This window comes from Lathyrus oleraceus, chromosome 4 (assembly GCF_024323335.1).
Source record: "Lathyrus oleraceus cultivar Zhongwan6 chromosome 4, CAAS_Psat_ZW6_1.0, whole genome shotgun sequence".
Classification (NCBI taxonomy): Eukaryota; Viridiplantae; Streptophyta; class Magnoliopsida; order Fabales; family Fabaceae; genus Lathyrus; species Lathyrus oleraceus.
Genome location: NC_066582.1, coordinates 398,433,382 through 398,447,976, shown reverse-complemented (window position 1 = coordinate 398,447,976; position 14,595 = coordinate 398,433,382).

Here is a 14,595-nt window from a genome sequence, read left to right as displayed (position 1 = left end):
CGACACCTACTGCTAGGACGTTGAACACACTGTCCACCCTCCTTTGACACAACTGGTGTCCTTTTTTGTAAGTCCATGTTCAGATGGCAATCCTTAACCCCTAGTTAGCCGAACTACGTTTTGCTATGATTCTCATTCCAGATGAGATACGTAGGCATAAGACGCGACGTCTTACCAAGCACACTTCTCTTTAACCCATAGGTAGTCGAGCTACGAAGACTCTGATTCTCATACTCATATGAGATATGTAGGCAGTGGATGCGACATCCTTGCGAGTCATTTTCTTTTAACCTTCCTGTTAGTAAATAGTACTTTAGATATACCTACACCCTTTAGACTAGAACAACACTTATGAAAAGGGCTCCCTAGGAGTACCTAGGATGTTTTGGGTGCTTAAAACCTTCCCATTGCATAACCAACCCCCTTACCCAGATCTCTAACATTTTTACTAGTTTTTGATTCGATAAAACTTTTAGGTTTTTTGTTCGCTTTCTAACCATTCCTTTGGATAAATAGAAGTGCGGTGGCGACTCGACTTGTATGGTTTACCTTGGATTTAGTCAATATCTCTAATGGTAACGAATACCCCACTACAGAAAAGTGGCGACTCTGCTGGGGATTATCATTTGCCTAGTGGGTTTTGCCTACTTTTCATATTTGTTGTATTGTATGGTATATTGCTTTGTGACATATTTTTGTGCAATTTGGGATTACTGTATTGTATGTAATGATTGAATTGTTTGAATATTAATTCCTTGTGTGCTTGGTGATCTTCGTGAGATGAGTTCTATACCCGAACTCGAGTGCACTTAGGATAGGAGAATGGCATAGTCTTGTTGACTTGTGTGGAGTTATTCCTTAGCAAGTTGACTTGCAAGCCCATTCACTTGGTGGAGGTTATGTTGGGATCAATAATGTCACATGAGTAGTCGTGGTTAGGCATTACACTTTCCAATATATGCCTTAGAATCCAAGGACCTTAGTTTACCACGCCCATCTTGGCCAATTTTAGGACGTAATGCGAAGATCGTTCAAGTGTAAGATTTGATATGATTGTTACGCGATACTACACTCATAAGAGTCTCTCTTGAGAATATTTTTGGAATACGAGTAGTCGTTTATACGATAATATCCGAAAGATGGGATGATGACTATAGGAACCTCTTGTAGAACATGATTGTCAGGTTTAACCATAGTACACTCCCTTTGGGTGATTCTTAACCAAGACTCCATGCTCGTGACTTGCAACAAACCCTTGATTCGTGGTTGATCCATTCTTGTGTATCCTTAATATCAATGGAACTTGTGTGTTGATAAGGTGTAAACCATAACCCACCAAAATGGATGATTGATATTAAGGATGACTTGATCCATCCCATGACCTTTGTGTGGTGTGATTTGCTTGATCCTTGAGTGTGATTGTTGCATCCATGCATTCATGCATTCATACACATCCATATCATCAACAATGAGAAAATTTTCAAGGAACTTAAGAGGTCTATTTGCAAATTTTCAAACATGGATAAGCAAAGAAGAAATACGAAGAAGTACAGTTTCAGACAACCCGACTTGAAAGAGTTAAGGAGTTTGACATCCTATGTATTGGATCCCTTGGAATTCAAGGCTCGTCATCGGAAGCTTCTGTCTATTCTGGCTACTCAAGTGGATGAAGGTCTAATGAGTGTGTTGGTGCAGTTCTATGATCCCTTGTACCGTTGCTTCACTTTTCCGGATTTTCAGCTTTTGCCTACGCTTGAGGAGTATGCCTATCTTGTGGGTATACCTATTCTAGATCAGTTGCCGTTCAGTGGCTTGGAGAGAGTTCCTTCTTCTCAAGAGATTGTTGATCTGTTGCGTATAGATGAATCTATTATTGGTGCACATATGACTACCAAAGGTGGAATTCAAGGTCTCCCGTCTGATTTCCTCATTGATCAAGCTACTATGTTTGGGAAGGCCATGAGTGAGGACGCCTTTGAGGCCATCTTTGTACATCTCATCTATGGGCTAGTGTTATTCCCCAACATCGACAAGTTTGTGGATATGAACGCCATTAGGATTTTCTCTACTCTTAATACCAATCCTACTCTGTTGGGTGACACTTATTTCTCTTTGCATATGAGGAATGCAAAGGGCGGTGGTACCATTGTGTGTTGTTTGCCTCTGTTGTACAAGTGGTTTATTTCGCACTTGCCTCAGACGCTCGCCTTCAAGGAGAACAAAGGATGTCTACGGTGGTCCACGAGACTTATGTATCTCACTAATGATGATATCATTTGGTACAACCGTGTATATGATGGTGTGCAGATTATCGACTCTTGTGGTGAGTTCTCCAATGTACCTCTTCTTGGTACATGCGGTGGAATTAACTACAACCCTATTTTGGCACGTCGTCAGCTTGGGTTCCCCATAAAGGATAAACCCAATAACATTATGTTAGAGGATGTATTCTTTCAGGAGGGTAAAGATCCCCAAGGCTTGAAGGGCAGGATGGTCCATGCTTGGCGCAAGATTCATAAGAAAGGAAGGAAGGAGCTAGGACCGAAGAACTGTATCTCTTTGGAACCCTATACCTCTTGGGTTAGGAGGAGAGCTTTCGAGTACCTCATGCCTTAGGAGTATCCAAGACCCACACCTTTGGTTGTGGATGGGCCTTCAACCCTCCCTAGCCAAGGAGTAAAGGAGTTGAGAGGCGAAGACCGTTCGCGTGCTTGGATCCGTGAACGAGAGGAGTTGCTTCAGCAGATCAGAGAGAAGGATGCTTTGATAGAGTTCCTTGAGCACCATGTTATTGATGATCCTGATAACGCATTGACTTCTCTACTTCCTCAGTCTTCTATGTTTTGGAAGAGGAAGTATGATCGACTCGCCAAAGAGAAGGCAGATATGGAGGCAGCCTATGAGAGGATGGTGAAGAGGCTTTATGCAGCTTATCTTCCGGTCTCGAGGGCTTTGGACGATTGCTTCTAGGGATCCATAGGATGTTCATTTTCCTTCTCTCTTGTATTGTATTTGGTTACCAAGATTGTACTTCTTTGGCGTAAAAACATTTCCAAATATTAATTGACGTGATATTTCTGTATGTGATAAACGTTTAATATTTCCAAAATTTGCAAATAAGACTCTAAAGTTCCTCTGATATAAAAATTAAATCATAAGCATTGCATGCATCATGTTTATCTATTCCTAGGGGTTTATATCTTCTTCTTGATTCTAGTCGGGGTTTTCTTACACTGTTTATCTAATGTGAGTCTGGAATCAAAGGGTAGAATACCCTTTGAAATTGATAAACATGTCATTGCATTTGAATATTCATTAGCATGTCTTGCATAACAGGTACCGTCGCAATGTTCTCATATTGTTTGGTATTCCATTATTAGATTAGCTGACTCAGGCATTCACCAATACGGTAGCCGAAGAAATCAATAGAGAGCAATGGAAGGTTTATAAGTAGAGCTCGCTGAGATGAGGATTAGCATAAATCAGTTCATGGAAGTGGTCCAAGGAGTGGCTCAGGGACAGCAGGAGATTAGATTGTTAGTACAGGGGAATCCCCCTACTACTCAACCGGAGGTTATGGCTGATCCTCCCGCTGGAGAGGCTAATGTACCCAATGGACCGGGGCCTATCCCAATCCCACATGGCAACCTTGGTCAATAACCCATCCATGATGATCAGGAGGATCAATTCCCCCTGCTTCAGGAGGACTTTGGCATGGGCCATGGTATGGACCCTATGTTTCGGAGATTGGAAGAGAGGTTGAAAGCTGTGGAAGGGCAGAATGCTCTTGGTGTGGATGTTGCTGACTTGGGGCTGGTCCTAGGCGTGAGAGTTCCGCCAAAATTCAAAGTCCCCGTGTTTGATAAGTACAATGGCAACTCTTGCCCGAAGACTCATGTACAAGCTTACTTCCGCAAGATGATCGCGTATTCTGATGATGAGAAGCTGCTAATGTACTTCTTCCAGGACAACCTAGCTGGGGCATCCTTGGAGTGGTATATGAGGCTGGACAGAGCCCATATTCGCTGCTGGAGAGACTTGGCAGAGGCCTTTGTGAAGCAATATCAGTACAATGCAGATATGGCACCTGACAAGACTCAGCTCCAGAATCTGTCTCTCAAGAGCAACGGGTGCTTCAAAGAGTATGCTTAATGCTGGAGAGAGTTGGCTTCCCGTGTTCAGCCTCCGATGTTGGAAAAAGAGATGGCCAACATGTTTATGAACACACTGCCTGGATCTTATTTGGAGCGTCTGGTGGGTTGCAACGCCTCGAATTTTGCTGATGTGGTCTCTACCGGTGAGAGGGTGGAGAACTACTTGAAGACATGTAAGATCCAAAATGGGGTTGGATCATCTTCGGGGTCAAAGAAGCCATTCTTAGGAGGACAGAAGAGGAGAGAAGGGGATGAAAATGCCATATCTTCTTATCAGAACAAGGGTAACTGGAGGAATAACTTTCAGAATTACCATCAACAACCTTATGTTGCAGCAGTGACCATTCCGGCTGCAGCACTAGTGCAACAACAACAACCTCAACGTCAACAAAATCAATACCAACAACAACAGGGTAACAGACCTGCTTATCAACAGAGACAGAGGATGATGGATAGGCGTTTCGAGACTCTTCCGATGTCGTATGCCCAGTTGTTTCCCAACCTTCAACATTTGCAACTTGTGCAGTTACGCACTTTGGCTCCTCTCGTTGGCAGGCTTCCAGTGGGTTATGACGCCAATGCTATGTGTAATTTCCACTCCGGGGCACCTGGCCACACTATTGAGAACTGCAAAGCTTTTAAGCACGTAGTTCAGGACCTTATTGATTCAAAGGCCATTAAATTTGCGTCGGCTCCAAATGTTATCAACAATCATATGCTGCAACATGGTAGAGCAAATGTTAACATGGTTGAAGGAGAAGTCAAATTAGTCAAGGAGGTGTTGAAGTTGAAGACTCCGCTGTTAGAAATCAAAGAATACTTGCTAAAAGTAGATGTTTTCCCCGGTTGTGGGAGCGGCTGTTTGGGTTGTGTTGCACAGAGTAGGGGTTGTGCGAAGCTGCAGCAGGGTATCCAGGCCTTGCTTGACAATGGTATCCTCCAAGCTGAAGACTTATCTGCCCAAAGGTCTGTTGAAGGGGTTGTTGAGAATGCAGATGTTGATCTTCTCTTTCCTGAAGATGATGAAGAATTTACAAATGTTGTTCCTGCTGATTTTGTAATTCCCAATGATGTAATTAATATTTCTGATGTTGTTGCTGATATTCCAAACATGGTGTTTGATTCTGATGTACTTGCTGGACTTGATTCCGATGTTTTGAATGTTTGTACTTCAATAAATAAGATTTCTGAGTATGACTGTGACATTTCCACTATCACAATTTTCTACCCGACCGCTCAGATCAGTGCGCCAGTAGCGCAACCGGTACCACCAGTGCGACTGCATCAATCCACTATGACCATCACGACCCCTGGTCCTTTACCTTTCACCAGCGAAAGGTCCATTCCTTGGCATTACGGGGGGAGTGTGTACACGCATGATCATGGAGTGGAGCAGCCACTGAAAGTAGAAGAGGTGCAAGATCAGAAGTTTAAACCTAGAGTTGAGGTAAAAGATTCCGCAGTGGACAATGTTGGTGGAATCAGGTGATTCACCAGAAGTGGTAAACTGGTCTCACCACCAGTTACCCAACCTGATAGTGATGACGCCGCGGCGAAGGCCAAAGGCAAGCAAGTTGTGAATGAGGGTACCTCTGCACCACAGGCTGGCTCTGAGCCTGCTTTTGCGAAGGATGTGGACGAACTTTTGAGAATGATAAAGAAAAGCGATTACAAGGTAGTCGATCAGTTGATTCAGACGCCATCCAAGATATTTATTCTCTCACTCCTACTGTGTTCGGAGGCACACAGAGAGGAACTTCTGAAGGTCCTTAATGCTGCGTATGTGCCTCAGGAGATCTTAGTGAACCAACTAGAAGTGATCGTTGTAAATGTTCATACAAGCAATAGGTTGGGTTTTATTGATTCTGACTTGTCGCCAGCTGGATGCGATCATAACAAGGCTTTGCACATTTCGATGGAGTGTAAAGACATTGCATTATCCCATGTTCTGGTGGATACAGGTTCCTCTCTCAATGTGCTACCCAAGAGAGCCCTGTCAAGGTAAGATGTAGAAGGTTTGATCTTGAAGCCTTCTGATCTTGTGGTGAGAGCCTCTGATGGTTCTAAGAGGTCGGTGTTCGGAGAGGTAGAATTTCCAATTCAGATTGGATCACAAACCTTCAACACCGTATTCTATGTAATGGATATCAGTCCTTCGTATAGCTGCTTGTTGGGTCGTCCTTGGATCCATAATGACGGGGCAGTCTCCTCGACCTTGCATCAGAAGATCAAGTTCCCGGTCAATGGAAGAATTATCACTGTCTGTGGTGAGGAGGATATTCTGGTCAGTAACCTGTCTACATTCAAGTATGTAGAGGTAGAAGGTGAGATTCATGAGACCCTGTGTCAGGCCTTTGAGGCAGTTCAAGTCAAGGATGCAGCTCCAGTGGAAGAGGTTGAAGCAAGTGCCTCTTTGTCGTCCTTCAAGTAGGAACAGGTCTTGGTAAATTCAGGTGTTGCTCCCGGTTGGGGACATCTTGTGGATTTACCTGTAAAGGAAGACAAGTTTGGGATTGGGTATCAGCCGACATTGACTTCTACAACTTCAACGCCTTAGACTCGTCAGGGGCCGATTAATTTCTCCAGTGTTGGCATCATTCAGTACGGCCAGGTCTCCGCAATCAACAAAGAAGATGGGGATAGTGATTGCGACATTGACAACTGGGTGCGTCCAAGGGTCCCGGGTGAAGTTCTCCGCAACTGGTCTTCTGAAGAGATTATCCAAGTCACTCTTCTTAAAGAGTAATTTTCTTTGTTTATTCATGCATATCCAAGTCTTACGTTCCGCCCAGGGCATGATGACTCATTGTAGGGCTCATCTATGTGGATACCTGCATTTTTTTATCATAAATAAAGGACGTCTTTTTGCATTCAAATATTTTGTTCACTGCCTTTCTATTTTTGCAGTTTTCAAAAATCAAAAATATAAAAAAAAATATACATTTGGCAATGTTTTGTTTAGTTTTCACTTCTTGTTCACACTCATAAGCATATACCATCACTCATGCAGATGCACGTCACCGGATCCTATTGATAACAGTTCTGCTATGGCTCGCTTCGACTTTGAAAATCCAATCTTTCAAGCTGAAGAAGAGGGTAATGAAGACTGTGAACTCCATGAAGAACTTTCCAGGTTGTTAAAACAGGAGGAAAGGGTCATTCAACCGCATCAAGAGTCTATTGAAGTGATTAATCTTGGCACCGAGGATGCCAAGAGAGAAATCAAGATAGGGGCTGCTTTGGAAGATAATATGAAGAATGGGCTGATTGAATTGCTGCAAGAGTATGTTGACATCTTCGCTTGGTCTTATCAGGACATGCCAGGGCTTAACACAGACATTGTGGTACACCGTTTGCCTCTCAAAGAGGATTGTCCTCCAGTCAAGCAGAAGCTCAGAAGAACAAGACCAGAGATGGCTGTCAAGATAAAGGAAGAAGTGCAAAAGCAGTTGGATGCAGGGTTTCTAGCGGTTACAAATTATCCGCCATGGGTTGCGAATATCGTTCCAGTACCTAAGAAGGATGGAAAGGTACGAATGTGTGTTGACTACCGGGATCTGAACAGAGCTAGTCCTAAAGATGATTTCCCATTACCTCACATCGACGTTTTGGTGGATAACACGGCCCAGTTATCGGTATTCTCCTTCATGGATGGCTTTTCTGGCTATAATCAAATTAAGATGGCACCAGAAGACATGGAGAAGACAACTTTCATAACCCCATGGGGCACCTTCTGCTACAAGGTGATGCCGTTTGGTCTGAAAAATGATGGGGCAACATATCAACGAGCTATAGTAAGTCTTTTCCATGATATGATTCATCATGAAATCGAGGTTTATGTTGATGATATGATTGCCAAATCTCAGACGGAAGAAGAACATCTGGTGAATTTGCAGAAACTGTTTGAGCGTTTGAGGAAATTCAAGCTGAGGCTTAATCCGAACAAGTGTACTTTCGGTGTGAGATCTGGAAAACTGTTGGGTTTTATTGTTAGTGAAAAAGGGATTGAGGTGGATCCGGCCAAAGTGAAAGCGATACAAGAAATGCCTGAGCCAAGAATAGAAAAACAAGTTCGTGGTTTCTTAGGAAGGTTGAACTACATTGCAAGGTTCATCTCTCACCTAACAGCCACGTGTAAGCCAATATTCAAATTGTTGAGAAAAGATCAGGCCATCAAGTGGAATGATGATTGCCAAAGGGCTTTCGAGAAGATAAAAGAGTATTTGCAGAATCCTCTAATCCTTAAGCCTTCAGTCCCAGGGAGACCGCTGATTATGTATTTGACAGTACTTGATAATTCCATGGGTTGTGTTCTCGGTCAACACGGCGAGACAGGTAGGAAAGAGCATGCCATCTACTACCTGAGTAAAAAATTCATAGATTGCGATTCGAGATACTCAATGCTTGAAAAGACATGTTGTGCACTTGCATGGGCTGCTAAGCGATTGAGACAATACATGCTGACTCACACAACCTTATTGATCTCCAAAATGGATCTAGTCAAGTATATATTTGAGAAGCCAGCTCTCACGGGAAGGGTTGCTCGTTGGAAAATGGTACTGACAGAGTACGACATCCAGTATACATCCTAGAAAGCCATCAAAGGGAGTATTCTGTCAGACTATCTTGCTCAGCATCCGATTGATGATTATGAGCCGATGAAGTTTGATTTTCCGGATGAAGACATCATGTTCCTCAAGATGAAAGACTGTGAAGAGCCAGTTGTTGAGGAGGGACCTGATCTAGATGAAAAGTGGACTTTAATGTTTGATGGGGCCGCCAATGCCAAAGGAAGTGGAATTGGTGCTGTTATTACCACTCCGAAAGGTGCCCACATGCCTTTCACCGCTCGTCTGACTTTCGAGTGCACCAATAATGAAGCTGAGTATGAGGCCTATATCTTGGGTATTGAGCAAGCCATTGATTTTAGAATCAAGACTTTGGACATCTTCGGAGATTCAGCTCTAGTGATCAATCAAGTGAATGGTGATTGGAATACTCTCCAGCCTAATCTGGTCCCCTACAGAGATTACACGAGAAGACTGTTGACTTTCTTCACAATAGTAAAGCTGTATCATATACCTCGTGATGAGAACCAGATGGCAGATCCTCTTGCAACTCTATCCTCCATGATCAAGGTGATTCGGTGGAACCAGGTTCCCAGGATCGATGTTATGCGCCTTGATAGGGCCGCGTATGTGTTTGCTGCTGAACTGGTAGTTGATGACAAGCCCTGGTATCATGATATCAAGTGCTTTCTGAAGAATCAAGAGTACCCTGCAGGAGCATCCAACAATGATAGAAAAACTTTAAGAAAATTGGCAGGCAGTTTCTTCTTGAACAAAGACGATGTGATGTATAAGAGGAACTTCGACATGGTTTTTCTCAGATGCGTGGATAGATACGAAGCGGACATGTTAATACAGGAAGTTCATGAAGGATCCTTTGGTAATCATGCTGGCGGACATGCAATGGCTAAGAAATTGTTGAGAGCAGGTTATTACTGGATGACCATGGAATCCGATTGTTTCAAATATGCTCGGAAGTGTCATAAATGCCAGATTTATGCTGATAAGGTGCATGTGCCGCCAAATCCTCTGAATGTGATGTCTTCGCCGTGGCCGTTTTCTATGTGGGGCATTGATATGATTGGAAAGATTGAGCCGACTGCTTCCAATGGGCATCGCTTCATCCTTGTTCCCATCGACTATTTCACCAAGTGGGTCGAAGCAGCGTCATTTGCGAAGGTCACCAAACATGTGGTTTGCTGATTCATTAAGAAAGAAGTCATTTGTCATTATGGGATTCCCGAAAGAATCATTACTGATAATGGTTCTAATCTCAATAACAAAATGATGAAGGAGTTGTGCAAGAACTTCAACATTCAACATCACAATTCTTCCCCTTATCGTCCTAAGATGAACGGTGTTGTTGAGGCAGCAAATAAGAACATAAAGAAGATTGTGCATAAGATGGTCGTTACGTACAGAGATTGGCATGAGATGCTACCCTTCACCTTGCATGGGTACCGTACTTCAGTACGCACATCGACCAGGGCAACCCCTTACTCCCTTGTGTATGGTATGGAAGCAGTCCTACCTGTTGAAGTGGAGATTCCTTCTCTAAGAGTCCTGCTGGATGTCAAGTTATACGAAGCTGAATGGATTCAGACAAGGTTCAATGAGTTGAGTCTTATCGAAGAGAAGCGAATGGCAGCCATTTGCCATGGGCAGTTGTATCAGAGTCGGATGAAGAGAGCCTTTGATAAAAAAGTGCGTCCTCGATGGTTCCAAGTCGGAGATTTGGTGTTGAAAAGGATCCTTCCTCCTCAGACAGATCATAGGGGCAAGTGGACTCCTAACTATGATGGACCGTATATTGTCACCAAGGTTTTTGATGGTGGAGCCTTAATGCTTGCAACTATGGATGGTGAAAACTTCACTTCCCATGTGAACTCGGACACAGTTAAAAAATACTTCGCATAAAATAGACCCGCTGGACGATAAAAAGAATAGTCCAGGTAAAAAATGGGCATCCCGACGAACCAAGAAAATGAAAGGGTTCGGGCAAAAATTAGGGATTAAAAATGAAAAGATCGTACACCCGGTAAGTTGAAAACCTGAAAAGGCAACTTAGGCAAAAATGGGTATCCCGGTGGATTGAAAACCCGAAAGGGCGATCCAGGCAAAAGTTAGGGATTAAGCGAATGACTGCGTTCTGAGTAGTTCTGAATCTCATCTCGTATCGATAAGTGGAAACTTCCGAAGGATAGGAAACAGTCCAATCACCTTTTTCAGAAAGCTGATCATCTGGAGGATCTTGAAGACGAGCGAATCATAGCAGAATTGGAACCCGATAGAAATCCATTTCACATTGCCATTAGATCAATTTCTATTTTTATCTTGTGTGTAATTACCTCTTTCCAGGGATTGCTTCCTGATGTAAATGCCTATTCAGAGGCCATTCAATCAATAAAATCACGTTATTCAGTATATCTCTGAGTTCTTTTTCATTTTACTGTTTTGTTTGCAAAAATGACGTCCGAATTTTTCATAAACATTGCATCATGAAACATAAGAGCTTTACATGTACATGCTTAATAAACATTTAAAATTGCTGTAAACTTTAAGTGCACTCGGATCGTCTATTCAAGCGTTGGATTCTTCAATCCCCAACAGGTTCTCACTATGATACTTCCCCAAGCATGTGTTTCAGATTATGTATCCACCAGTAGAGTCGACAGTGTCAGACTGTATATCCCCAACAGAGTTGGCAGTGTCAGAGTGTACTCTCCCCAGTAGAGTCGACAGTGCCAGATTGTATCTTCCCCAGCAAAAGAGGCTGCTCCTCAGAGTTCGATGCCAGATCGATGATCTCGACGCTAGACCCATGGTCTCTTTCCTTGAAGCAGAATCTCGGTACCGTATCGGTGTTTGCTTCCCCTGCTGAGTCGTCTCTCTCGCAGATTATGGTTGCCAGAACCACTGGCGCTTTCCTCAGCAGCAAGTTTTCAGTGCCATTCTCTCCCCAATCAGAGCCTCGGTATTTTGTTATTTTCCAGAACACCGTGTGGCGGGTCATTTCCCCACAGAGTTCTTTGTGCTGTGCATCTCCAACAGCCTTGCCAGGGTCCAGAAGATGGTGATCATTTCCCCAGCAGAATTCCTTGTCTCAGCTTGGCGTTCTCTCTAACCTATCATTCTGCATCCCTGCATATAGAATCATATCACATTGCATCCTCCCAAATCGCGTAGCATTTCCATTTTCATGGAGCATTACGCCATTGAAAAATTCAAACATACGCATGTAAAGCATAAGACATTTTTAGTATCCCAAGTGATAAGCCAGAAGTTTTGTTTCCAGTACTCAGACTGAAGTTTGTTCATGACTTATCTTTATTATTCCCAGCTGGGGTCGTTGGCCCACGCGCCGCCTCAATTATCATTTTCCCTATTTCTGCCGATGCTGATAGGCATGAAAGTTTCTGGTATTCAGACCGAAGTGGCATTCAGGCCAATTTTCCGGTATTCAGACCGAAGTGGCATTCAGAGCAGTTTTCCGATGTTCAGATCGAAGAAGTCTCCGACGTTCAGGTCGACGCAACTTGTGGCATTCATGCCAGTTTTCCGGTATTCAGACCGAAGTGGCATTCAGGCCAGTTTTCTGGTGTTCAGACCGATGTTTGATAATCAAGTATCGTCCGATGCTCAGATCGAAGTCATTTCCAGTATTCAGATTGATGAGCAGCATTCAGGCCATGGTTATTTGTGTGTTACCATTTATGTTGGTATTCAGGCTAACATTCCTTGTTTCGGTGTTCAGACCGACTCTCACCGTACCAGACGAATTCTTTTTCAAGACCACCTCTTGTCCTATTCTGACAGGCATTGTTACTTTGTTTTTTCACTTTTGTGTAAATTTTCGGGCTTTTATTGTATTCAATCACTTGATACCTCGAAAGTGCGAAAGCTGTTGCTATCTTCCTTTCGGGTTTCTAGTTGATTGAATAGGGGAAGCTGTAATACCCCAAAATTTACCCTTCATTTTTCATGGAAGCATGGGATTATGTTTTACACTTCATTAGCATCATATTAGGCCATACTCATTGCATACTGCATTAGTGACATGGAGATCAAGTTTTGATCGATCACTCTTTAACAAAAGGAGCCCACACAAAGCAAGATTGAGAATTGGACTTCATTTTCTAAGTATACAATTCTCAAGGGTCTCAGGGGGGTCCAAGTATCTTATTATGGTCCTTAGTTCATCAGTGAAGGATTCAAAGCTATTAGAGTGTTCATCTAGATTTAATCAAAAATTAGGGTTTCATGGCTACCTGCAATAGGCAATGTTTGGTTGGAAGTAGAGGAGCTCATCCATGTCATGATTAGAGAGGCATCTTGGCCTAGGAAGATTCACAATTATCTCAGAAAGATCCATTGGCAATCAGTGCAATCAGTTCTTGATCATTTTGCCCTAAAACTAGGGTTTGGTATAAAATCAGTTTATTTCTGATTCTTTGGGTGAAACTCTTTTCCATGGCCCTCCATATGTCCACAAGGGTCTACATACAAAAAATCAGCTCTTTATTTGAGCCAGAAGTACTTCAATTGATCAATGGAATCGGGAATCGGACAGTTTAGGAAAAGTCAATTGTGGGGCCAGAAAAGTCAACTCTCGACTTTTTAAGAGTGGAATCTAAAAATTCATGCCTAGGGGAGCTTACATGTGAAGTTTGATCAAGGTTGGATCATGGATTCATCATTTAATCAGGAATTAGAAAAGTTACTTAATTTGGAAATGGGTGACTTTCCATTTAGGGCAAGTTTTCATGATAGTTGCACTCACTTTAAGCCCATTTTCCATCAATATGAAAGCTCCATTTGAAATTTTCTCCAAAATGAAAGTTGTTCCTATTGTTTCAAGATTTCTAGAGATATAAAGTTTGCTCCATTTGGATTAGAATTGAGAAAGTTATGCTTAGTCAAAGTGAGACATTTTTTTAGGACACTTGCTAATACAAGAATTAAAACGAACATCCGATAACCATTTCAAAATAAGATCAAAAGCTCGATCCAACGTCGAGTAATCATTTTCAAAACTTAACAGAACCAACACGCATTCATCCATCCTCTTGTAAGTCCAAAATCTTCAAAATTTGTCAAGACTTCTTGGCCAGTTTTCTTGCACTTCAAGGCATTATTTGAAAATAATTTCTTCACAATAATTGTACCTTTCCATGTCCTCTTTCACATCCTTTTGGAATCATCTTATTTGGATCTATGGTTTGAGAGATACATTCATTTAAAGTGGGCACCATGACTTGATTTTGTAGGCAGATTTTGGGTCTGGCTGGCCCAATCAGATTTTCTAAGCATGCTGCACAAACCATTCACGTTTCTTACCTCTTTTGGCCATAAATTGGACATCCATTCACTTAAGTTTGGCCCAAAATAACAACATTTTACACTTCACTTCACACTTTTACTCTTATGGATAAATCACTTATTAAAACGCCCATGAGAACACCTAATCCACCCTATTTAAGAAGCTGAAACCCTAACCCTAAAGGGGCATTGGAATTTTGTAGCAAGGAGAAAAAGATTCATCACATATCAGATTCCATTCCACTTCTATTTTCCATTAGGTAATCATCTCTTCCATGGTCATGTTTTGATCTATCTACGCTTGCTTACCATGTTCATCACATTAATCCTTCCATATTCATATTTCTTTTTCTTATTTAAAATATTTTCTTTGTCCATAAAATTACCCAAAAATATTTTTCACTTTTCTTAACGTTTTATTTAATTTTATATAATTTTTATTTTTGTATTTTTTTAATATTAATGTTTTACTTTAATTATTTATTCTAACTGGTCTATTTTAACACACTTTTTTTATTGATTTTATTTTTATGACTTAAAATTATTGTTAGCAT